The sequence below is a fragment of the Sinocyclocheilus grahami genome, unplaced genomic scaffold, assembly GCF_001515645.1.
Source record: "Sinocyclocheilus grahami isolate Dianchi unplaced genomic scaffold, SAMN03320097.WGS_v1.1 scaffold316.1, whole genome shotgun sequence".
Classification (NCBI taxonomy): Eukaryota; Metazoa; Chordata; class Actinopteri; order Cypriniformes; family Cyprinidae; genus Sinocyclocheilus; species Sinocyclocheilus grahami.
Genome location: NW_015505495.1, coordinates 716,205 through 741,204, shown reverse-complemented (window position 1 = coordinate 741,204; position 25,000 = coordinate 716,205). Strand labels below are relative to the sequence as shown.

The 25,000-nt window shown below is 34.6% G+C and overlaps 1 protein-coding gene across 1 annotated transcript in view; it reads left to right on the top strand.

Moving 5' to 3' along the window:
- nkd2b (NKD inhibitor of WNT signaling pathway 2b) overlaps positions 1 to 25,000 on the top strand; it is a 49,597-nt gene that overhangs the window by 15,522 nt on the left and 9,075 nt on the right. The gene's annotated exons all lie outside the window — the stretch shown is intronic.

Below are 25,000 nucleotides of genomic sequence, written 5' to 3'. Positions count from 1 at the left end.
TGTGTATGAAGATGCATTTGGTTGCAATGGAGGCGGTTTAACTTAGACCAAACCCGAAGTTTGCAAAGTGGCTGAAATAGTTTACAGCAACTGTTTGGATCTCTACTAGATCTTGAAGTTGTTTGTTTTGTGCTTTTTTTTAACCACGGCCAAGCTAAACTCTTGAAGTATAATGATTATTTCCCAAAACGTGGTGGGAATAAACGTAGAAATCTCTAAAAGTGATTTGTGTGACATGTTCTCTCAGATATAACAGGCCCTGATGGATGATGTTTCTTGATAGCCAGTCAAAGTGGACTCGTTCTGTAATCTCATGTTTACTTTCAGAAATCAGATTTCTCACCTCAACAGAGCTGTGTATTTTCTTGTTTTAGTTGGGCTCGTTCGGTCTCTGGCATCTCCTCCTCACATGTTCGCTTCGAGTCAGCGGTATTTGCTTTGGCAGCGTGTGGTGGATATCTGGCCTGTTTAAGAGCGTCACATTCAGTGACATCTTTCTCCCTCTGCTTTTCTCATGTTCTCTGACTTCTGGAGAAACACCATTGTCTTGTTGGAGCTGAACTGCGCTATTGGCCCGACGTCGCGCCTTCGTTTAATAGCCGACATTCTCCTGGTAACTAAAGACGTGCTCGAATGGTATTCGGGGTTTTGAGGCGACTTGGGTTTTTCTTTTTACGTTGGCGGGCCGTGAGCCTTCATCTCTGAATGAGAAGCATGTGGCGGCCGTCCAGAACAGCGGGGTCTTTCAGCGCGGCCCCTGCAGACATCTGTTTCTGGTTTGTACAGCAGAAATCCTCGAGCTCGCCATGGGGCGTCCGGGGGCCGATAAGGGCCTGTTTTTCTGAAGGCTTTGAGGTGGTGGGGTGCGATGAAGGGTGTTGTTTTGGGGGAACAGGGAGTGGTCAGTAGATGTGGCACTGACAGGCTGGTTTTCTTCTCTTTTTCTTTACTCCAGATTGATGATCTTTAACAAACGCGTAGCAACAGCCTATCAGCGCGCTGATGAGTTTTTCACGAGCCCAAAGCGTTAACTTACAGACTGCATTCAGTCTTAAGTGTGCTGTATATTTTTTATGGAAGCTTGTTATTGCGACTTTTTACCTCACAATTCTGACTTTTATATCTCACAATTGTAAGAAAAAATGGCAGAATTGTGAGATTAACTCAGTATTGCAAGATATAAAGTCCGAATTACGAGATATAAAGTCAGAATTGCTAAATAAACTCAGAATTACGAGATATAAAGTCAGAATTGCAAAATAAACTCAGAATTGCGAGATGAAGTCAGAATTGTGAGATATAAAGTGAGAATTATGAGATTAACTAAGAATTGTGAGATATAAAGTCAGAATTGATATAAAGTCAGAATTGCTAAATAAACTCAGAATTACGAGATATAAAGTCAGAATTACTAGATATAAACTCAGAATTATGAGATATAAACTCAGAATTGCAAAATAAACTCAGAATTACGAGATGAAGTCAGAATTGTGAGATATAAAGTGAGAATTATGAGATTAACTCAGAATTGATATAGTCAGAATTATGAGAAAATAAAGTCAGAATTGTGAGATTAACTCAGAATTGCGAAACAAAGTCAGAATTACGAGATATAAACTCAGAATTGATATAAAGTCAGAATTATGTGATATAAAGTCAGAATTGTGAGATTAACTCAGAATTGTGAGATATAAAGTCAGAATTGTGAGATTAACTCAGAATTGTGAGATATAAAGTCAGAATTGTGAAACAAAATCAGAATTACGAGATATAATCTCAGAATTATGAGATATAAACTCAGAATTATAAGATATAAACTCAGAATTTATATAAAGTCAGAATTGTGAGATTAACTCAGAATTGTGAGATATAAAGTCATAATTAAGAGATATAGTCAGAATTAAAAGATATAGTTAGAATTGCTGAATATAAAGTCAGAATTATGAGATATAACCTCAGAATTGCAAAATAAACTCAGAATTGTGATATACAAAGTCAGAATTGCGAGATGAAGTCAGAATTGTGAGATATAAAGTAGTGCTGTGTTCAAAATATCGATACAATTGTGAGTTATAAAGTCAGAATTATGAGATATAAAGTCAGAATTGCGAGATTAACTCAGAATTGTGGAACAAAGTCAGAATTACGAGATATAATCTCAGAATTACAAGATATAAACTAAGAATTGATATAAAGTCAGAATTATGAGATATAAAGTCAGAATTGCGAGATTAACTCAGAATTGTGGAACAAAGTCAGAATTACGAGATATAATCTCAGAATTACAAGATATAAACTCAGAATTATGAGATATAAAGTCAGAATTATGAGATATAAAATCAGAATTATGAGATATAAAGTCAGAATTGTGAGATTAACTCAGAATTGTGGAACAAAATCAGAATTACGAGATATAATCTCAGAATTACAAGATATAAACTCAGAATTTATATAAAGTCAGAATTATGAGATATAAAATCAGAATTATGAGATATAAAGTCAGAATTGTGATATTAACTCAGAATTGTGGAACAAAGTCAGAATTACGAGATATAATCTCAGAATTACAAGATATAAACTAAGAATTGATATAAAGTCAGAATTATGAGATATAAAGTCAGAATTGCGAGATTAACTCAGAATTGTGGAACAAAGTCAGAATTACGAGATATAATCTCAGAATTACAAGATATAAAGAATTATGAGATATAAAGTCAGAATTATGAGATATAAAGTCAGAATTGTGAGATTAACTCAGAATTGTGGAACAAAGTCAGAATTACAAGATATAAACTCAGAATTGATATAAAATCAGAATTATGAGATATAAAGTCAGAATTGGGCAGCGCTAAAAAGTTTGTTCCTGAATGTCTGAGTTCGGCCGCAACGTGATCTGTGTGAGTGATTGCACTTAACACCAAACTGCTTCTGTTCGGCTAGGGTCGCTTTGAACTCATGCATCTTCGGAAGCGGAGCTGCGCGGAAAGTTACAAAAAATGTCGTGCACACCGCCACGCAAAACGACATCACGCGCACTCAAAGCGAACTTGCGGACGCGTCGAGTATAAATCAGCCTTCTCAGAATTACAAGATATAAACTCAGAATTGATATAAAGTCAGAATTATGAGATATAAAGTCAGAATTGCGAGATTAACTCAGAATTGTGAGATATAAAGTCAGAATTAAGAGATATAGTCAGAATTAAAAGATATAGTTAGAATTGCTAAATATAAAATCAGAATTATGAGATATAACCTCAGAATTGCAAAATAAACTCAGAATTGTGATATACAAAGTCAGAATTATGAGATATAAAGTCAGAATTGTGAGATATAAAGTAGTGCTGTGTTCAAAATATCGATACGACGATAACAATCAGAATATTGTACCTGGTGGGGAGTGCACAATGTAAACATGAAACATATGCCATTACCTATAATGTACTGTGGTACAGTTATGGAGGCCCTTCATAATGCAGAGGTCAGCTGCCTGCTCTGCCAATAGTTAGAAATGGCACTACAGTATGCAGTGTTTAATAAACAGCTGTTTTACTAAATTCTGCTTTGGTGAAATTCAGTGCAGTCCTGTATCGTGATACGTATCGTATCGTGACTTTGCTGGTGATACACAGCCCTAATATAAAGTCAGAATTGTGAGATATAAAGTCAGAATTGTGAGACATAAAGTTAGAATTGCGAGACAAACTCAGAATTGCAATATATAAATTCGTAAATTCTGAGAAAAAAGTTCAAATTGCAAGATATAAACTCAGAATTGTACATTACATTACATATTACATTTACATTTAGTCATTTAGCAGATGCTTTTATCCAAAGTGACTTACAAATGAGGACAATGGAAGCAATCAAAATCAACAAGAGAGCAATAATATGCAAGTGCTATAACAAGTCTCAGTTAGCTTAATGCAGTACATGTAGCAAGGTTTTTTTTAAATTATATAATAAATAAAAAGAAAACAGATAGAATAGAAAAAGAATAGAGCAAGCTAGTGTTAGAGGCCTTTTTTGCTTTTGTTAATTGTATAATAAATGAAAAGAAAACAAATAGATAGAATATAGTGTACTATAGTGTTTTTTTTTTGTTTTGTTTTTTTTTAGAAAAACAAGCAGTTAGTAAATGAATAGAGTGCAAGTCTAAAAGGGGCAAGTTTTTTTTAAAGAATAGAATTACAATAGAGAGTGCTAGAGTTAGAGGGTCAAATAAAGATGGAAGAGATGTGTTTTTAGTCGTTTCTTGAAGATGGGTAAGGACTCAGCTGCTGGGATTGAGTTGGGCAGGTCATTCCACCAGGAGGGAACAGTTAATGTAAAAGTCTGTGAAAGTGATCTTGTGCCTCTTTGAGATGAACAATCGAGCGACGTTCACTTGCAGAACACAATTGTACATTTGCAAGATGTAAAACCGGCAGTTCTGAGAAGTTGAAATTGAGTTCAGACTTTATCTCTCACAATTCTTTTTTAATGTAAAAGTCTGTGAAAGTGATCTTGTGCCTCTTTGAGATGGCACAATCGAGCGACGTTCACTTGCAGAACATAATTGTACATTTGCAAGATGTAAAACCGGCAGTTCTGAGAAGTTGAAATTGAGTTCAGACTTTATCTCTCACAATTCTTTTTTATATCTTGCAATTCTGACTTGATGAATAAAGGCCATTCAGTTCTATTGAGCGATAAATCACATTAGAAAACCGATTATTTGGGTAAGTGTAAACGTAGCTATTGATGCAGTATGATCAACAGTGATGATGCCATCATAATAATATTTATTTGCATAATATTTGCATACTAAATTGTGATCAGTCATAGGGCTGCACGATTAATCGAATGCGATTGTCATGCGCATTTTGATAGTAATGCCGGTTCTGTGATCAGCAGGAAATCATCATCACGTGCTTTCAGATGGAGCAGCATTTACTACACAGAGCCGTAGTTCACTGACAAGTTACGCAAAAAGATCGCAGACGATTTTATTACGTGATTATGAAATTGAAGAAATCGTTGGCGATAATGACAGCTGTTTGCGTAGCTTCTCAGTGAACTACGGCTCTGTGTAGTAAACGCTGCTCCATCTGAAAGCACATGAAAATACCACATTTAATAACATATTTTTACTCCAAACTCACTTCATAACGCCAGTCGAGTGTTTGAAATAAATCCTTCTGTGAGATGATGTGGCTTCTTACACAGAATAAGGCATGCAACATATTTCATAGTATTTAAGCAGTGATTAAGGCATTGCATTATAAATATACTTTATTATAATGAAAATGATAATAATAAGAACTCAGATCAACCGTATATTGCCGTAGTCGTGTGTTTATTAGTCACGTTGAATCAATGAAAGCAGAATCTTCTGTTTATTCAGCCGCAGCGATAGGCATTTTCTGGGTTTCTTCTGCGAGGCGTATTTGGAGTTTCAGCGCGAGAGACCCTCTGTCCTTCAGATGGAGATTTACTGCTGATCACAGAACCGTGCTTCACTGAAAGATGCACGCATGACAATCGCAGCTTCTGTCGAATCGTGATCTCGATTCCATTTCGATTTATCCTGCAGCCCTACTCAGTCATCTTTCTTACATCTTTCCATAGTGAATTTGTGTAGTTCCTAAAATGTTGCTAAATTAGGTCAATTCACTCTGCAAATAGACCTTAGAAAGAAGACAAATCGTGACTCGGCATGCAAATAATATGATTGTATCATTGTTCTTCACATTCTGTCAAAGCATGTTGTTTATTTAATAATAAGAGAACATTATAGACATAATCGTCTGCCATTGGTACTCATGTTATTTATTTGTGTTTGAGATCTTTTCTTTCGCTCCCCTCCTCCCCACTTCCTCCTCTCACTTTTCATGCTCCGTGTTTTATTTGAACACTGCAGGCGGATTGCATGTTTATTTATTCGAGGGTATTTATGCTGGGAAAGGCGCTTTGAAGGTGTTTGCTTACGTTCCTCCGGTTCCTTGTCTAAGCACTCTTTCCGAGCGGGTTGAGGGTTCACGGCTTCAAAGACACTGAGGTGCCATCAGGAGATGGTGGCGCACGATGACTGTTTGATCTCCTCCAGATGCCACCAATGTTGCCTTTTCCTCATTCCAGGCTTTTGACGTGCAATTATTCATAATTAGGCAGTTTAGCGTTTTCACGCTGTTTTTAAAGTCAACATAAAGTCAGAATTGAGTCTATGTACTTTCACATTCTTGGTCTTATTGCGAACTGTTAATCAGCGCACATTTTACTAATCTTTCAACAGAATGTCACGAATGCTATGTTTTTGAAAATGTTTGATTTGGAAATTCATGAGATTACTGAATTAAAACCGGGCTGTGTTTGGCATTTCATGCTGACCTTAAAGGAATAGTTCACACAAAAATGAAAATTTTCTAAAAATGTATTAAATCCAAGATGTAGAAGAGTTTGTTTCTTCATCAGATTTGGAGAAATGTTGCATTGCATCAGTTGCTCTGCAGTGAATGGGTGCCGTCAGAATGAGAGTCCAAACAGTTGATAAAAACATCACAATAATCCACAAGTAATCCACAGCACTCCAGTCCATCAATTAACATCTGGAGAAGACAAAAACTGCATGTTTGTGAGAAACAAATCCATCAATAAGATGTTTTTCACCGGAGGAAGCGTTATTATGGATTATGGACTCATATTTTAGTTAAAAACCTCTTAATGCTGGATGTGTTTCAGCTTTTGTCTTCTCCGGATGTTAAGTGATGGACTGCAGTGCTGTGGATTACTTGTGGATTATTGTGATGTTTTTATCAGCTGTTTGGACTCTCATTCTGACGGCACCCATTCACTGCAGAGCATCCATTGCTGAGCAAGTGATGCAATGCTACATTTCTCCAAACCTGATGAAGAAACAAACTCATCCTAATCTTGGGTTGCCTGAGGATGAGTGTATTATCAGCAAATTTTCAATTTAAGCATTAAACAAAAGCTGCATGTCATATCATTATTATGCGTTGTACAATCAGAATGTGATTTTGCACACCAGCTAATGATGACTTGCATCACAGAAGTAAGAAATCACATCTAGAAAAGTAGTTGCACCTCAAAAAGGACGATTTGCAATAACTGCTCAAATAATAAACAGGCTTTAATTTAATTTAAACAGGTCAGAGGAGCACTGGCCCCCCGACTGAGCCTGGTTTCTCCCAAGGTTTTTTTCTCCATTCTGTCACCGATGGAGTTTTGGTTCCTTGCCGCTGTCGCCTCTGGCTTGCTTAGTTGGGGACACTTCATTTCCAGCATTATCGTTGACATGATTGCAAAGATATTATTTAAACTGAGCTGGATGTTGACATCACTGAATTCAATGATGAACTGTCTTTAACTGAAAAATGAGTGTTTACTATTGTCATTTTGCATTATTGACACTATTTTCCTAATTAATGCTGTTCAGTTGCTTTGTCACAATCTGTATTGTTAAAAGCGCTATATAAATAAAGGTGACTTGACTTGACTTTAATTAATGTAAGTGCTTTCAGCTTCGCATTTCTGCTTTGAAGCCATCCAGAACGCTGACCTGGTTGTTAGTGTGAAATTATTTTCTGTTGTAATCGATACTGATAGAGCTTCACCTTTGCTATAATGTCATGTTTTGAAAATCTCAGATCTGTTCACCAATGCCATACATGTGCATTCGCCGGGCCGGTGTCAGCGCGGCGTTTAAAGAGTCGAATGAGTGAATGGAAATGGAGCGCTTGCGGTGGATGTTATGGCAGCCGTTTACTTTGCATCGCTTACAGGAGAAGGAAAGAAAATACTCGAGGCTGGTGACTTTTTCTGGCCGCGTCTGCTGGATGGCAGTCAGCGTTTGATCTCGAGCAGCTCTGGGCCAAGGCAAACAGCAGGAGACTCCGAGGTTATTGCGTTTTCGTGTGTAAGGTATGTTTCCATATAAACCGCTGTAGAAAACGTCTCCAAACGGACATTTTGCAAGCCTAAGCGCAGTCAGGGGAATATTTGATTTATTTATTTAGTACTGTGGTTAGTATTAATTGAATACCTGTGTTTTAATCAGTAGTTTCATGATGAGGCATTTGGAAAAACTTTGCAATCAAAGTTCAAATGTTTGTTGATAGGAAATCAGCTTCTCTAGCCTATGTTTGTTTGCTTACTGACCAAATATCACAGTACGAGTAATTTTATATCCTAATATAGGTATTTTACGGGATGTTCATAGAAACAATGGATTGCGTATGAATTAAGCAATAGTTGTGTAATGCAGCGAATGAAATACTCGAAAGGTGTTTTGCAATGCAGTCATATTTCTCTCAGATTGATATTTCTGCTTTTTCTCAATTGATTGCTTTTGATTTCTGAAATATATATAAATGTATATAATATATAAATGTACATAATAGTATATTTAATACTGTATTTAATGATAGTAATAATAAATACATATGTCCACTTATTTATATATTTATATAAATACATAATAAAATATATTTAATTAATTAATAAAATTGTTATAAAATAATGTAATTATTAAACAATTGTACTATATTAATATCAACATTAATCAATGTTAATATATTTTAATAATAGTATATTTGATACTAAATTTAATAATATTAATAATAAATACATATGTACAGTTTTTTATATATATAAATATATAATAAAATAAATTTAAATATTTACGTATGTATATATGTAAATATATATATATAAATTTGCATTTATATATATATTTACACTTTTTTATTTTATATATATATATCTATATATATATATATGAATTTATATTATATAAATGTATATAATTTATATAAACATTACATTATAAATATATATGAATAATAATAAAATACATATATATATTTACATTATTTAAATATTCACATTCTGAAACACTTGAGTTTAAACCGGTCTAACCAATATTATAAAGCAGAATATTAGACCATCACGCAAACTCTTAATAAGAATAAAAGTGAATAATATTGTGCTTTGTGGTTTTTGCATCCGTTTTTCCGCTGTGTTTTGCAATGCAGATTGTTCATAAGTCTCTGTGATTGATATTTCTGCTTGTCGTATGTTACGGGGGATTGTAAACGCTGTTATTCTGAGTGTTTGATCACAGAAAAGCTTGTGTTTCTTTGCTCAGGTGCTGCAAACAGACACTCGGACTCATAAATCTGATAATGCGAGTTCTAAACGTGTCGCTTTCAGACGCGGTGTATCAGTGTTTGCTTATGTAATAACGCCTCAAAGAGATTCCTTTTGTGAAAGCCTCAGAAACCTCATCCTTTCTCCACAGTCCCCCAGACGGATGGCCAGACAGACACCCTAAACCCAGCTTCCTGTCTGAGCGCTAAACAAACACTGAACCAGAAACAAACGCCACGACTCTTGTGCATTTTTTTACACAATGCACCTCTTTCTTTAGTGTTCATTTTGTCAGCAGTTTTTTTATTTAGTCTTCGTCCTGTGTCCTTTTTAGCATATTTAGTCAGCCTGTCCTGTGTTTTGTTTTAGTTGACTAAAAGCTCATTTCAGTCAGTCAGTGCATTTGTTGTTTGTTCATTTGACTGGTAATTTAAATGAACTTGGATTAAAAAATCTAAATGATTCACTGATTCCTTTGAATCACAGAACAGAGGAATGTGCGTTTTTGTGTAGTGATATTAGGGCTGCAAAATAATGATCACTATTTCATTATTTAAAAATGTTAATCGAATTAATTACACGATATGGCGATGAATTAATGTAATTAATCGCAAATTAATTGCACATCAAATGTGGCTGAGAAATCAGCCCCAAAAGATCATTTAAAGCTATTATTGTGTTAAATGAAAAAAGCATCGAAAGCATTTTTAATGAAATTATACTCTAAATAAGAAACTGTCAAGCTGCCAGTAGGTGGTGGTAAATGTCTTAATCAGTAAGTCATTGAGTCATTTATTCATTCAATTCGTTCAAATGGTTGATTCATTCAGCAATGAAGTAAATGTCTCTCATTATGAATGTGTGCCATTGAATCATTGGTGCACCCGATTCATTCAAAACACTGATTCATTCAGAAATTGTGAGTTACTCTGAGAAGGACAACAGTTCTGCTGTGGCTTTACCGGAAATATACAGTATTTGTTGCCAAAACTGAGCAAAAACAGACAATGTTATGTCAAATATAGTGTAAAATATATGTGTAAAATATAGCACAATATTAAGTTCTTATTTATTGAGGTGTTGTATCAAATCAATATCACATTTGCACTCGTGCTATTTGGGACAAAAACAGCACTCGTGTGATATTGCACTCGTTTCTCGTGTGATATTGCTTAACTATATCATATAATATAAATATGAGACAAAAAAATATTTTTGCCCCAAACTCTTGACTCTCTTGAAAATCTCTTGAATATTTATATATATATATATAAAGGGGTGGGACAAAATATCGATATGGCAATATATTGTTGTCCTTCTCCGTGTGATACGAGAATCGATACGCTGGTGCCAAATATCAGTATTTTAAATAATAAAATAAGGCGCTCTAAATAGATTTCCCTGCTCCCAGCATCGCTACTTCATGGCTCCTCGAGGTGGCGCTCAACACATGAATGAGGGAAACGTGAACATAAGTTAACTAGCCAAAGAAAAATAGGTTTTTAATGGCGGAGTAAAATAATAGATGCCCCGGCAACATTTAAGTCCAAAGTCTGGACCCACCTCGACTTTTATATCATTGATGGGACAAACAAAATCAACAAAGAACTGCATTATTTGCATGTGCTTTAAAGCCTTGCCGGTTAAACATTTCATTCACGTGCTGTTCTGACATGCGCTTTTTCTGAGCGTGTACAACTGAAGTAATCTTTCACGTCTGATTGCACTAATACTGTCAAAAACACACAAGGTTTACATATAAACACAGTTGCTTATGTCTAAAGTGAAAGTAAACAGATATATCAGATGCGTGCTGCTCTTAAAGTGACAGCAGACTGATAGTACTAAACATGCTGCCACCTGTCATTAAAATAATTCTGTCAATATTAACTCACTCTCATGTTGTCCCAAACCTGTTTTAATTTCTTTCTTGTGCTGAATACAAAAGAAGATATTTTGTTTAACCAAACAGTTGCTGGTCCCCATTAACTTTGATAGAAGGGGAAAAAATACAATGGAAGTCACTGGGGACCAGCAACTGATTCTTCAAAATAACTTTTATTTTCAACAGAAGAAAGAAACTCATTCAGGTTTAAAACAACCTGAGAGTGAGTAAATGACAGAATTTAAATTTTTGCAGAATTTTCAGCAGTTTGGACCAGCACTTAACCTTTTCACAGGCATTTTGTTTTCATAGTTAGATATCGTGATGTATCATTACAGGATTATACATATATATATATATATCACCAAATTACATGTTTGTCAATGTTTTCAGATCATCAGTGCTTTATTTTGCATGCGAATGGTTGCCAGGTTGTGAAGATAAATTCAACACTGGGAAGAAAATGTGTTCTTGTAAGAGAAAAGCTCTGATTGGGGGATTTAAACTCATCTGGCAACCAGGCATGTATATTTTTCCTCTTTTTTTGGTTGATGAAAATATAGAGACATTTTGGATATATAGAGTCTTTTTTTTTTTAACTAAATTGTAGTCTCAGTTGTCATCATCGATATTTAATGCTGATGTAGTCACAATTAGTGTGTAATGTTGCCAGTGTCGTCTCGTCTTAATCATGGCCAAAAAAGGTAGTCAATGAATATTTTTCGTCATAGTTTTTGTTAACAGAATTAACGAGTAAGGCAACTTGAAGACACCTTGCACATTGTTACATTCAGAAATTGCACACTTTTGTGTAGTTTTAAAGTTCAGAAACGGTGAGAACTGGATATTCCCGTGACATAAGAAAAGCAGGAGTGAATGGAAGCAGATTTTTCTCCCCGTTCTGGACCTCTAGCTCCCACATGTGTAGGTATCGCTATTATTCAAGCCATAAAACTACACGGCCACATCTGAAAGTGGTTAGCTGTCGAAACTCACCGGCGGCTTCAAAGCGAGGGGTTGGGGCTGCAGTCGGAGCAGAATTCCTCTCGGATTGGGAATAGCTGCGAATGGGCCTTTGTTAGTTGGACGCACTCGCTCCATCAAAAGCCACTTCCAGATGTGGCTCCACCGCAAGAATCAAATGTTTAAATCATTATCTTTCATGAGGCATTTTGAGGTTGATGCAGTCCCGTGTTTGAAGAGAAGCACTCAGGTTGGTCTTTGAAATTTAGGCACCAACAAAATGTGATTTGACTGTTTATGAAGCACAGACACCCTAAATAAACCATAGCTGTCGGTGTTGTGGGGTAATACATGAAGTAAATAGTGACACTGCTAACTTGTATGGAGCGTTGGGAAATGAGATTGATTTCAGTGAGTCAGTGCGTTTGGTGTTCGTTCATTGGACTGCTATTTTAAATTAACTAAAAATTTTAGGATTACAAAAAAACGGATTCACTGATTCCTTTGAATCGCCGCTCAGATGAATCTGCTGCATTTTTTGTTTATTGATGTAAGACTACAAAATAATCACTATTTCATTATTTACGGTGGTGTTCTTGATAGTATGTAATATAAATTGTTTAATACTGTCGGTCACCTTAATTGAGAATGTAAATTGATTGCTATTATGTCATATGTATATATGTATATGTAGATACTATTATATTATTAAATTATATAATATAATAATAAATAATTTGTTATTGTGTATATATATATATATATATAGGTATTTATAGAAATATAATAATAAAAATAAATACATGTATATTTACATTATATATATATATATGTAAAATTATTTGTAATTATATGAATGTAAATATATATGTAAATGTATAAATATATAATAATATATATATTTTTAGTTTTTAGTTTTTTTTAGTACATTGTTTTTTATTGTGTGTATATGAAAGTTATTTATAAAATATAATATAAATAAATAAATATAATAAAATATAGTAATAAATGTATGTAAATATATAAATAATATAATAATAAATACGTATTTATATAATTAAATATGTTATTAAATGAGCATAAATATACTGTATGTAAATGTATAAATAAACATATATGATTATGTTATAATATAATAAATATTTTAAAACATTTCTTAATATATATATATACACGCATTTATTTATAGAAAAATTATATAAATATATATAAATATAATAATAATAAATACATATATATTTACATGATAAGTGTGTGTGTGTGTGTGTGTATGTGTATATATATATATATATACACTTCTCTATTTCTTTTTTTATTTAAATATATATTTACATATATTAGTAGCTTGTATTGTAGCTAAGTACTTTCTGAAATGAGTAAGTTGACTGTAGTTGAATTAGAGACTAGAGTTTTTTAGTCGATTACTGTCTGTTGTGGTTCTCAGAACAGCCACAGGCTCTTTTCTGCAGAAGCGCCGGGATCTCATCATGAGACGAGGACTGGATGAGGGTTTGAACGGCCTGAAAGATGCCACTGTTTCGTTTTCTTCCTGAAAGCAAACTCTTTTCTCTTTTCTCTCGGTCACTTCCTCCAACGGCGGCGTGACTTCAATCGTCTGTCTGCTGTTTCACGCGCTGTTGACCTGCAGAAACAAACAGCAAACTCCCTCCTTTACTGATTCAGATGGATGTTCAATACTCGGGCCGGTCTGAAGGCGTCATATGGAGGGAACGTGGAGAGCGCTGTGTTCACGCTACACTTGATCTCTGATGTTCGGCTGGTTTTGAGGCGTTAGAGGAAAATGGGCATTTTTGTTTCAGAGGCGCTTGGAAACCCAAGATGCAGTAAACTTGACCTTTTACAGTTTCCAGACATGTGGAGGTGTTTTTCAGGATGCATTCGTCCAGCTCTTCTAGTGCAGCACCTCTCCTGTATGTTGATACGGGTCTGGCTGATCGTATCTGCATCACTGTATCAGCACATCTGAACTCTTCACCACGTTCTCATTCCACCGCTTTACATGCTTGGGAAGAGCTCAGTGTTCCTGTTTCTCCTCAAACGTCACTTCATATCACTGGAGCTCATTGTTTTTGTGCCAGCTCTACCCAATGGTTTCTTATAATGTCTTTCTGCCTGTTACAGCTATTGATGGTTTAATGGTGAAGTGTGCTGCTGTGTAGTTTGCGTTTTATTTTATTTTATTTCATTTTATATATATATATATATACATATATATAGATATGTATATATGTGTGTGTGTGTGTGTGTGTACAGTATATATATCTTATATAAATATAAAACATATAAATCATTCAACAGTAAAAATGTATCGAAATAATACTAATATAATAATAACAACACATTTAATAATATATATATATATATAGTACTAATAATACAGTCATTTAATAATAATATAATATGTATCTAATACATATTTACATTATTTATACATTTATATAATATTAATTAATTAAATGTAAATATGTATGTATGTAAATGTATAAATAATGTGTATATTTACATATATATTTTTATGTACTTAATAATTTATAAGCATTCTGATAAATTATTTATATAAATATATAATGTATGAATATATATTCTGTTCATCAGAATATATTTTATTTTATTTTTAAAATTTCAATCTATAGTTTATGTGTGTGTGTGTGTATTCATTTAATATTTATATAAATATAAATAATTCAGTAGTGAAAAAAAAAATATATATATATTATTTACACTATATATGTATATAAATATATAATTAATTAAATGTGAATATATATATATATATAAATATATGTAAATTTATAAATGAGTGTGTGTGTGTGTGTGTGTGTGTTTTTATTATTTATATAAATATAAATCATTCAATAGTGAAAATATATAGTTAAATAATATGAAGTATTTTGTGTGTGTAATGTATTTTCGATGCTTATTGAAGTGTGGCATCATTAGCTTAGCAACGTTTTACTGTCAAATCCTGTTGAAATTGATAGTGAATTGACTTGGTTCTAGTTGAGTCACTTTGATTTAGCAGTGTTTGGATGTTGTGTAGGGCTGTAGACGGCTGGGTTTAGTCTCAATTTTGTCACGGTCGTGCGTTTTATAGTAAATATCTCTGGAAATGTGTTGTCAAACGGGGCGGAGGAGAACAGCGCAGGAGGAGACCTTTGATCTGTGTGTCTTCTGCCGTGGATGAAGTGAATTCACACAGCTGGGCTCCTCAGAGTGCAGGCTGAAATCCTTCACTGTAGATGAGCACAAATGTTTTAGCTGTGCATGGAATCATTATCTGTATTTTTGACTTAGGTCCAGTAAAAATATCCAGTTTTGTTTTTTTTTAACCCGAGAAGCAGAAAATTGATAAGACTTGTTTTCAGAGAATATATCTAGATTTTTTTATTTTATTATTTAATTTTTGTATTTATTATAATATTTTATATTTTATTTTATTCTTGTTTTGTTTTATTTTTATTTTTATATTTCATTGTATGTATTATTTATTTTATTTTAATCCTTATTCTATAAATTTTTTTATTTTGTTTTATTGATATTTTTATTGTTTCACTTTATATATTGTTTTCTTTAATTGTATTTTTTTATTAATTCCTTTATTATTTATTTATTTTTTACTTGATTATTGTATTGTACACATCTGTTTATATGGATGATTAATTTCAGTGAACTCTCTTAAAAAGATTCACTGATTAATTTGAATCTCTGTGAGGCATTCATTTTCTGAATTGAAATATTTTGTAAAATTTTTTAGTTTTAGGCTCATATAAATAATGCTGTGTAATGCTATCACATGCATTTTGTGCCAATTAAATGCAGCTTTGATTGCAAAAATAAATTTTTAAAAAACATTATTTGATGCCTATATATTTAAAATGTTTTAGTTTATTATAGTAAACTGCGGTTTGACTTGTAGGTTAAGTTTCACTGATGTACACGAAGAGTTGATGGAGAAGATGAACCTTCGCCTTATTATTATTTATTTTATTTTTTTCATTTGTTGTATTTTATTTTACTTTTTAATAAATTTTTTTGGTGAATCAGTTAGATGGTTCATTTCAATGAACTGGCTTAAAGATTCACTGATTCATTTGAATCTCTGCGAGGCATACATTTTCTGCATTTTTTACATTGAAGTGTTTTGTTAAATGATGCTGTTATTTTAGGCACATATAAATAATGGTGTGTAATGTCATCATGTGCATTTTTGTGCCAGTTATTGTTGTAACACAACTAGAGTCAGAGTAGCTTCCCGCCACTGATCTACATAAACAGGTGATGGACGAGATGACCCTTCACCTTAGCAATATCAGGAAGCCACCGAAACAATGAGGTGTATATACATTCATCCACATACAGTCCCTTCCTCACGGGCTCTGTTTATATTCCTGCGGCTTCATTGTGTTGATCCGTCCGTCCGTGTGCTGTTAACACCAGGGGTCCGTTGGCTCCGCTCCATTTGACGTGTCCCATCTCCAGATGCCTTCTCTTTCCGCGGAAGAGCAGGGCTGTATTTTTAGGAGCGGGTCACAGTTGACCTGCCGGTGACCCCTGGCCGATGCCACGGGCGTGAGGAACTTCACATCTTGGATTTGAGCCTGTTCCTGCGGTCTGACAGCCCAGCCGGGAGAAGCGTGCGCAGTGTGTACTAAAGAGATGAGAGACAAGCTCGCCGACCGGTCTGGTGAGGTGGCAATAGAGAGATAGCACTCGTATGTCAGACACTCTGCAGAGCGGATACGGGTCAAGCTCTTAAAGGGCTTTTAATCTGCAGTGCAATCACACGCCATGCGGTTGGATCTTATGATTAAGGTGCCACAATTTCTGAACTCCAGACTCTCTCAGCAGTCATTAGTGTGCTCATTAGATGCTGTGTAGGTATAGCATACATTTTTATTTGCCAAAATTAAGAATGGAGCACTAGTGTGCTGGATAAAGCATAGTACGTGCCTTTTGTGAAACATACAACACATAGTGAAAAAGTTGCATGCTACTATTGCATGTTTAAAGATGCATTTGTTCATCAAAGTAACATTGCGGTTCACAGTTGACTGTTGGCAATGTTCAAATCTGTTCACAATGTTTCCGCCTTATATATCTTTTCCTGTTGAATATCCGATTTCACTTAAAACTGCATCAGATTGTGGAAGTAAAATGTGTTGAAAGCACTTCATGTTTATGGAAGCCCCTTTCCAAACAAAGCATGCTTTGGTAAATCATAATTATGACATAGTTGAAATTATGAGATAAAAAGTCATTATGACGTGAAAAATCATCTAAATTTCGATTATGTCATAATTATCACTTGGTCTCATCATTCTGACTTTGTTATATTTATGACTTTTTATGTAAATAAAATGACTCGTATGACTTTTGATCTCATTATTATGACTTAATATCTAATTTCTTTCAACTTTTAATGTCATAATTATGACATAATTATGACAAAAAAGTCACAGTAAATACAAGAAGTCAAAATGATGACATACTAAGTCATAATTATGAGATAATTATGACTCTCATAATGGTTACTTTTATGTCATAATTATGACTTCGTATTTCTTCAACTATTATTGAAAATTATGACTTTTTCCCCATAATGTTGACTTTTTCTCTAATTCTTTTTTATTTAGATTTTTAATTATGACTTGCATGTCATAATTATGACTATGACTTTTTATCTCATAATTATGACTTAGTATGTTATGAAGATAGTTTCTCAACATGTCATAAATATGACATACTAAGTCATAATTATGAGATAAAAAGTTGAAATCATATAAAAAGTCAAAGATGAGGTCAAAATTATGACTTGTACATAATTATGAGATAATTATGACTTTTCTTATAACTAACTTTTTGTCATAATTATGATTTTGTATCTCATATTTATGACTTTGCAACATTATTATGACTTAATATCTCAGTTTTTCAACTTTTAATGTCATAATTCAATTCAGTTAATTATGACTTTTTCCTAATACGTTCGACTTTTTTGTCTAACTTACTTTTTATCTCGTAATTATTACTTAAAATGTCATAATTTTGACTTATCATGTTACTTTTTTTATTATTATTTTTACTTTTTTATATCATACTTTAAACTTTTTATCCAATAACTGTCACTTTTTTATTTATTTACCAAAGCATGTTTCCATGCATAGAGAAGAAGCCAATGTGATTTTCAAGTACAAGTACAACCAGTAACATGTTTATTTTGGTTTATTTTAATATACAACTCTTCATGACTGCAAAAATCCACCGTCAGGGTCAGAAAAAACACTCAGAATAACTAGAGCAGTGTAGTTGTTTGACATTCTAGAATAACTAAGCTGGATTTACTCAATTTAAACCACACCATCTCACTGAACTCTGTGTCTTCTGTTCATACTAACCTTTAAATATTATACACAAACCACACTGAAAGTCTGAGAAAGTGTTCTGCAGCTCCCATTTAAGAGCGGCCCGTAAAAGCTGTTTGAGAGGTGCTGCTGAGGTTCAAGTGTGTGGCACATTTGCGGTTCTAGGATGAGGATGGGCTGCTCATAAAGACGCCCCGACATCTGGTAGAGGTTTCAGAGAGGCTCTCTGGATGATTCAGGATTTAGAGAGTAGGGCTTGAATTCAGTTAGCTGTGTATTAGCTGTGTCAGTAGCTCAGAAACAGCCAAATATATTTAGAAAACTATGTGAAAATGAAATCAAGTGAACATAAACCACTCTGGATTCACTTAATTTTCTTTTCCTTATAATTTCAAAGCATACTGAATTCTAGTCTGAAATAGAGTGTACAGTTAAATAAACGTTAGCTGGACAAGACAGACTGCAAGGAGACAAAAACCAGGTGGTTTTTGACTAACTAGTGTAACATTTTGACTGAAACAATTGCTGCATGCAAAAATTGGGATCAGCACATGCCTTTTGAGTGCATTTGTACCTTTGTCTCATTTTTACAATTATTTTAGTAAACAGTCATGATTATTATATAGTTTGTCATAATAAGTTTGAGTGTTTGTCATAATATTGATAATGTCATTATTATCTCATAATTATGTCTGAGTATTTTGTAATTGTGACCTCAAATTTTTATCTCATGTGACTTTGGATCTCATAGTTATGACTTAGTATTTTAGTAATCTCAGCTTTTTGTGTCATACTTTTGACTTTTTACCTCATAATCATGATTTAGTATGTCATAAATTTGACTTTGTATCTCATAGTTGTCACTTAGGGTCTTAGTAAATTCAGTTTTTTATCTCATAATTTCAACTTGTTATCTCATAATTCTAGCATAATTTTGAATTGTATATTACAGTTGTGAATTAGTATCTTCATCTCAGCTTTTTGTCATAATTTTGACTTTTACCTCATAATTATTTAGTATCTCATAATTTTGACCTGCCATATTATTGACTTCTTATATCATTATTTCAACTTTTTATCTCATAATTTACATAATTTGACTTTATCTCATAAATATGATTTAGTATGCCATAATTTTGACTTTGTATATCATAGTTACCAATTAGTGTCTTGTACATTTTGTCATAATTTCTACCTTTTATCTCATAATTATGACTTAGTATCTCATAATTGACAATTTTAACTTTGTATCTCATAGTTATCTCTTAGTGTCTTAGTAAGTTCAGTTTTTTATTCTGACATAATTTTGATTTAGTATTTTATTAATATCAGCTTTTTGTCATAATTTCACGTTTTTATCTCATAACCAATGACCCCTCTAATTTTTTATTCATGCTGAGCAAAACTTGATTTGAAAACTGATTCCGATTCTGATTCTGCTGATTGATTCCTAGTTTCGATTCCAATAAGATAAAAAAATCCATTATAAAAAAATTAAGTCAAACATTTAGATCTCAAACATTTATTCTGTCTTTTTACAAAGCATTCTGTTGCAGCTGAATAACATGAGCAAAAATCAGCAGCCTACAGAACACTGCAAGAGGAATTTTGCCTATGCTTTAAAAAAAACCACAGCAAAAACAACTAGATTCATATAAATTTCAAATATTAAAGTGTTAAAGACTTGTTAAAGGCTAAAGTAAACAGTCAGTAATAAAATGACTGAACCAAATTTCAGGTACAGAAACCGTAATTAAAAGTTTAAAAACACTGCATAGTTTTCTTTTCATAAATAAAATATAGATTAATTAAAGTTATAAAAAATATTCAGTCCAGATCAGTGAATGATTTTCTTTTGTTCTTTGATTAACATTAATGACAGGCAGCGCGTTTATTAGGCTGCTGTCTCTTTTAGGGCTGTGTATCACCAGCAAAGTCACGATACGATACGTATCACGATACATGACTGCACTGAATTTCACCAAAGCAGAATTTAGAAAAACAGCTGTTTATTAAACTGCTTACTATAGAGCCATTTCTAACTATTGGCAGAGCAGGCAGCTGACCTCTGCATTATGAAGGGCCTCTATAACTGTACCACAGTACAATATAGGTAATGGCATATGTTTCATGTTTACATTGGGCACTCCCCACCAGGTACAATATTCTGATTGCTTGCATCTTGTTTTTAAGCCCATAAATAATAATGTACTTGTTCTAATAAATTTATATTGTAATGTACTCTAATTCTAATATGTTTAAAAAATAATTTACATTGCTGGTAGGTTATCATTGCACAAATTAACACACTCTCTACAATAAAAACAATAAAACGTTCTAAACTAACGTGCTGTCTTCACTGTATCTAACGCTCACACGCTCAAGGCTGATTTATACTCGAGCGTCCGCAAGTTCGCTTTGAGTGCGCGCGATGTCGTTTCGCGTGGCGGTGTGCACAACATTGGGTGGCACTCTGATCACTGTCTGGTTCCTCTTATACCGACTAACAGGCAGAAACTGAAATCAGCTAAACCTGTAATAAGGACTGTGAAAAGATGGACTAATGAAGCAGAGCGGGATTTACAAGCCTGCTTCGACTGCACTGACTGGAGTGCTTTTGAAGCTGCAGCCACCGATCTGGACGAGCTCACAGATTCTGTAACATCATACATCAGATTCTGTGAGGATATGTGCATTCCTACCAGGACTCATTTAACTTACAACAACAACAAACTGTGGTTCACAGCGAAACTCAGACAACTCCGTCAGGCCAAAGAGGACGCCTACAGGAGTGAGGACAGAGTCTTCAATAAACAGACCAAAAACACACTGACAAAGGAGATCAGCGTGGCTAAGAGGAACTACTCTGAAAATCTGAGAAACCAGTTTTCTGCCAACGACCCTGCTTCAGTGTGGAAAGGACTGAAAGACATCACCATCTACAACTGCCTGTCTGAAAACCTGTGCTGACCAGCTGGCTTCCATCTTCACACAGATCTTCAATAGATCACTGGAGATGAGCGAAGTCCCTTCCGGCTTCAAACGCTCCACCCTCATCCCCATCCCAAAGATACCCAAAATCACAGGACTGAATGACTACAGACCTGTGGCTTTAACGTTTGTGGTCATGAAGTCGTTTGAAAGACTGGTGCTGGCCCACCTGAAGGACATCATTGGACGCTTGCTGGTCCCCCTGCAGTTTGCTTATCGAGCAAACAGGTCCATGAATGATGTGGTAAACATGGGACGGCATTATATTCTACAATATCTGGACAAACCAGGGACTTATGTGAGGATCCTGTTTGTGGACTTCAGTTTAGGCTTCAACACCATCATCCCAACACTCCTCCAGACCAAACTAACCCACCTCTCTGTTCCTAGCTCTATCTGTCAGTGAATCACCAGCTTTCTGACAGATAGGCAACAGCTAGTGAGAGTGGGGAAATTCATGTCAAACAGCCGCACCATCAGCACTTGCGCCCCCCAGGCATGTGTGCTCTCCCCACTGCTCTTCTCCCTCTACACAAATGACTGCACCTCTAAAGAGCGCTCTGTCAAGCTCCTGAAGTTTGTGGACGACACTCAGTCATCTGCCTCATCCAGGACAGAGACGAGTCTGCTTATAGAAAGGAGGTTAAAGAGCTGGCTGTCTGGTGCATTATTTCTTCTGCTTAGAGGGAACATTGCTCAAAACTATGACCTGGCATTTGCACTATTGCCTCATTTTTGCAACTATTTTATTAAATTGAAGTGCTAAAACAAGAGAGTGTGAGTAAATGAATGACAAGTAATTCTTAGTGAATTCCTCTTGAATCTGAATACCGGAAGCGTTTGACCTGTGGCTCGTTCTGTGGTGGGTTTGATGAAATGAGTCTAATTTTCTCCAGCAGACAAATATCAGCATGTTACACTTACAGAGGAAGCAGAAAATAGCAGTAATGAATGAGCTGAAATAGTCGATCGGGTCGTTGGTATTCCAGCAGGCCATGGCTGAGATTAGCGAAAGGGAGCTTTGGATGAGTCCAGGAGATGTTCTGTGATTTACAGGCCTGGAGAACTTCAAACGTCTGGCCGGGCCTCTGACGCAGATGAGTGAAGAGACTCGCTCCACAGCTGCTGTATCTGAGGCCTCTGGAGCGCTTCATGTCCTGCCAAGAAAACGCTGTGCCTCACATCTGACCTCAGGGTGAAAAGTCTCCCTGCTCTGGAGTAAAAGCCCTTCGGCCATCTGTGGCATGCTGGTACTGTGTTGTTCATGAGTACGTGCCCCGAAACAAAGTGCATCAATGAAATGGAACTAAGAGATGCATGCATAATTATTTTTAATATAGTCTTTGATTGCCTAACTTGTCCTTTCTGTGATTTTGTATGCATGTTTAAATGCTACAAATGAGCAATTTTGCAATAGTTTTCTGCACGTTTTTGACTGTTATTGAATTGTTTCTAATGTATTGCAGCATAAATGGTTACAGCATGCCATTATACACATTTACACCAATTTTCTTTCCAGTGTGTTCATTGAACAGTGGATCTGACCGATTCTTGGAAGTGAGTCTCCTGAGTATTTTTTGTTAGCTACAAGCCAAGACCAAAGCAGAGATTACAACATTAGTGAGATGCTGTGGATGCTTTGGCGCAGAGCTGATCGCTGGAGCGCGTTAATGAGTCCGGTCTGGACAGAGACCAGCGTCAGGGACGTTACTGCCCGACTCTCACTACACAGCCAGACATACGTCAGCTACTATCTGCCATACACTGGCAACACATGCATACACTACTGTTCAGAAGTTTTGGGTCAATTCGTTTTTTAAATGTTTTTAAAAGAGTCTCTTCTGCTCACCAAGGCTGCATTTATTTCATAAAAAATACAGTAAAAATTGTGAAATATTATTACAATGTAAAATAGCTGTTTTCTATGTTAATATCTGTTAAAATGTAATTTATTCCTGTGATCAAAGCTGCATTTTCAGCATTATTACTCCAGTCTTCAGTGTCACATGATCTTCAGAAAACATTCTAATATGCTGAGTTGCTGCTCAAGAAACATTTCTGATTATTATCAATGTTGAAAACAGTTGCGCTGCATCATATTTTGTGGAAACCGTGACTCGTTTTATTTTTCAGGATTCACAGATGAATAGAAAATAAAAAAACAGCATTTATTTGAAATAGAAATCTGTTGTAACAATATAAATTGAATGCATCCCTAATGAATAAAAGTGCTAATTTCTTACTAACTTACAAATTTGAAGTTGCGTTTTAGTTATTAACATTAACAACGATTAATAAATGCTGTAAAAATATATATATCTATGCTAAAACTTTCAAATTAAAATTAAAATATACAAATGAAATATATAAATAAACAACAAAAACTATAGGCCTAATAGGATATCAATGATACTTAAAGGCCACTGGTTCTAGTATATGATAACTCTGGTTAGTAGTGAGACTGACAGGTGAATTGGTTTATTACGGCCTCTTTTAGTTACTCAATCACACATGAAACGTCTGAAGCCACTCTGCATGAAGTAGAAGCAAACGCTTCGCTCTCAAGAGCCGTGATGTTGAGATCTGATACACCACAGACTCATTTTAGATGCTTATTTCACAAATGTAGGCCTTCAGAACACATGGATTTGCCTCCAGATGCCCTTTCAACAGTTTGAGAGTTTGAGCTGGAAGCGTCAGAGACGGAAGGCGGCGCGAGACAATAAAGAAACCAGGGCCTGTTTTTGGAACCAGCTCTCTCTTAATGAAGCATATGGCCCACACATTGCTGTTTAAAAAGGGCCTCAGTGGGTGATGGCATTATGGGTAAAATAACATGTGTTAGTCTTAAAAATGCAGAGGGCGGTCAGATCTGGGATGCATCTGTTGCGCTGGGTGGTAATGAGTTCACAGACATGTGACTTTAAAGAAAACATGGCCGTCCTGCTGCTGGAAATCATCGCAGTGTTGCATTCTGGGAGGCGGATGTGTTTGAAATCAATACAGCTAATTGGATTACAGAAAACACGTCTGGACCCGCCTCTCGGAGCGTCTCATTGGTCGATTGCATGACTGTCAAGAGTGTGTTTCAGCATATGTTAAAACTGTGGAATAAAAATCGCATAAAGCATGTTCAAATCATTTTATATATTTTATATCAACAGAAAAAATTGTTACAAATTAAAAGATGCTAAAAATGATTTTTGTGTATAAATTACTAATTGTTACAAATTAAAAAATTATTTATGTGTATGCACTTATACAGTAATGTTCAAAATTTTGGGGTTAGTAAGAAGAAACTGATGCTTTTATTCAGTAAGGATACATTAAATTAATCAGAAGTGACAGTAAAGACATTTATAACATTACAAAGGATTTCTATTTCAAATAAATGCCGTTCTTTCGAACTTTCTATTCATCTGTGAATCCTGAAAAATAAAATGCATCACAGTTTCCACAAAAATATTGTGCAGCACAACTGTTTTCAACATTGATAATAATCAGAAATATTTCTCGAGCAGCAGATCAGCATATTATACTGATTTCTGAAGATCATGTGACACTGAAGACTGGAGGAATGATGCTGGAAATACAGCTGCGCATCACAGAAATAAATTACAGTTTAATG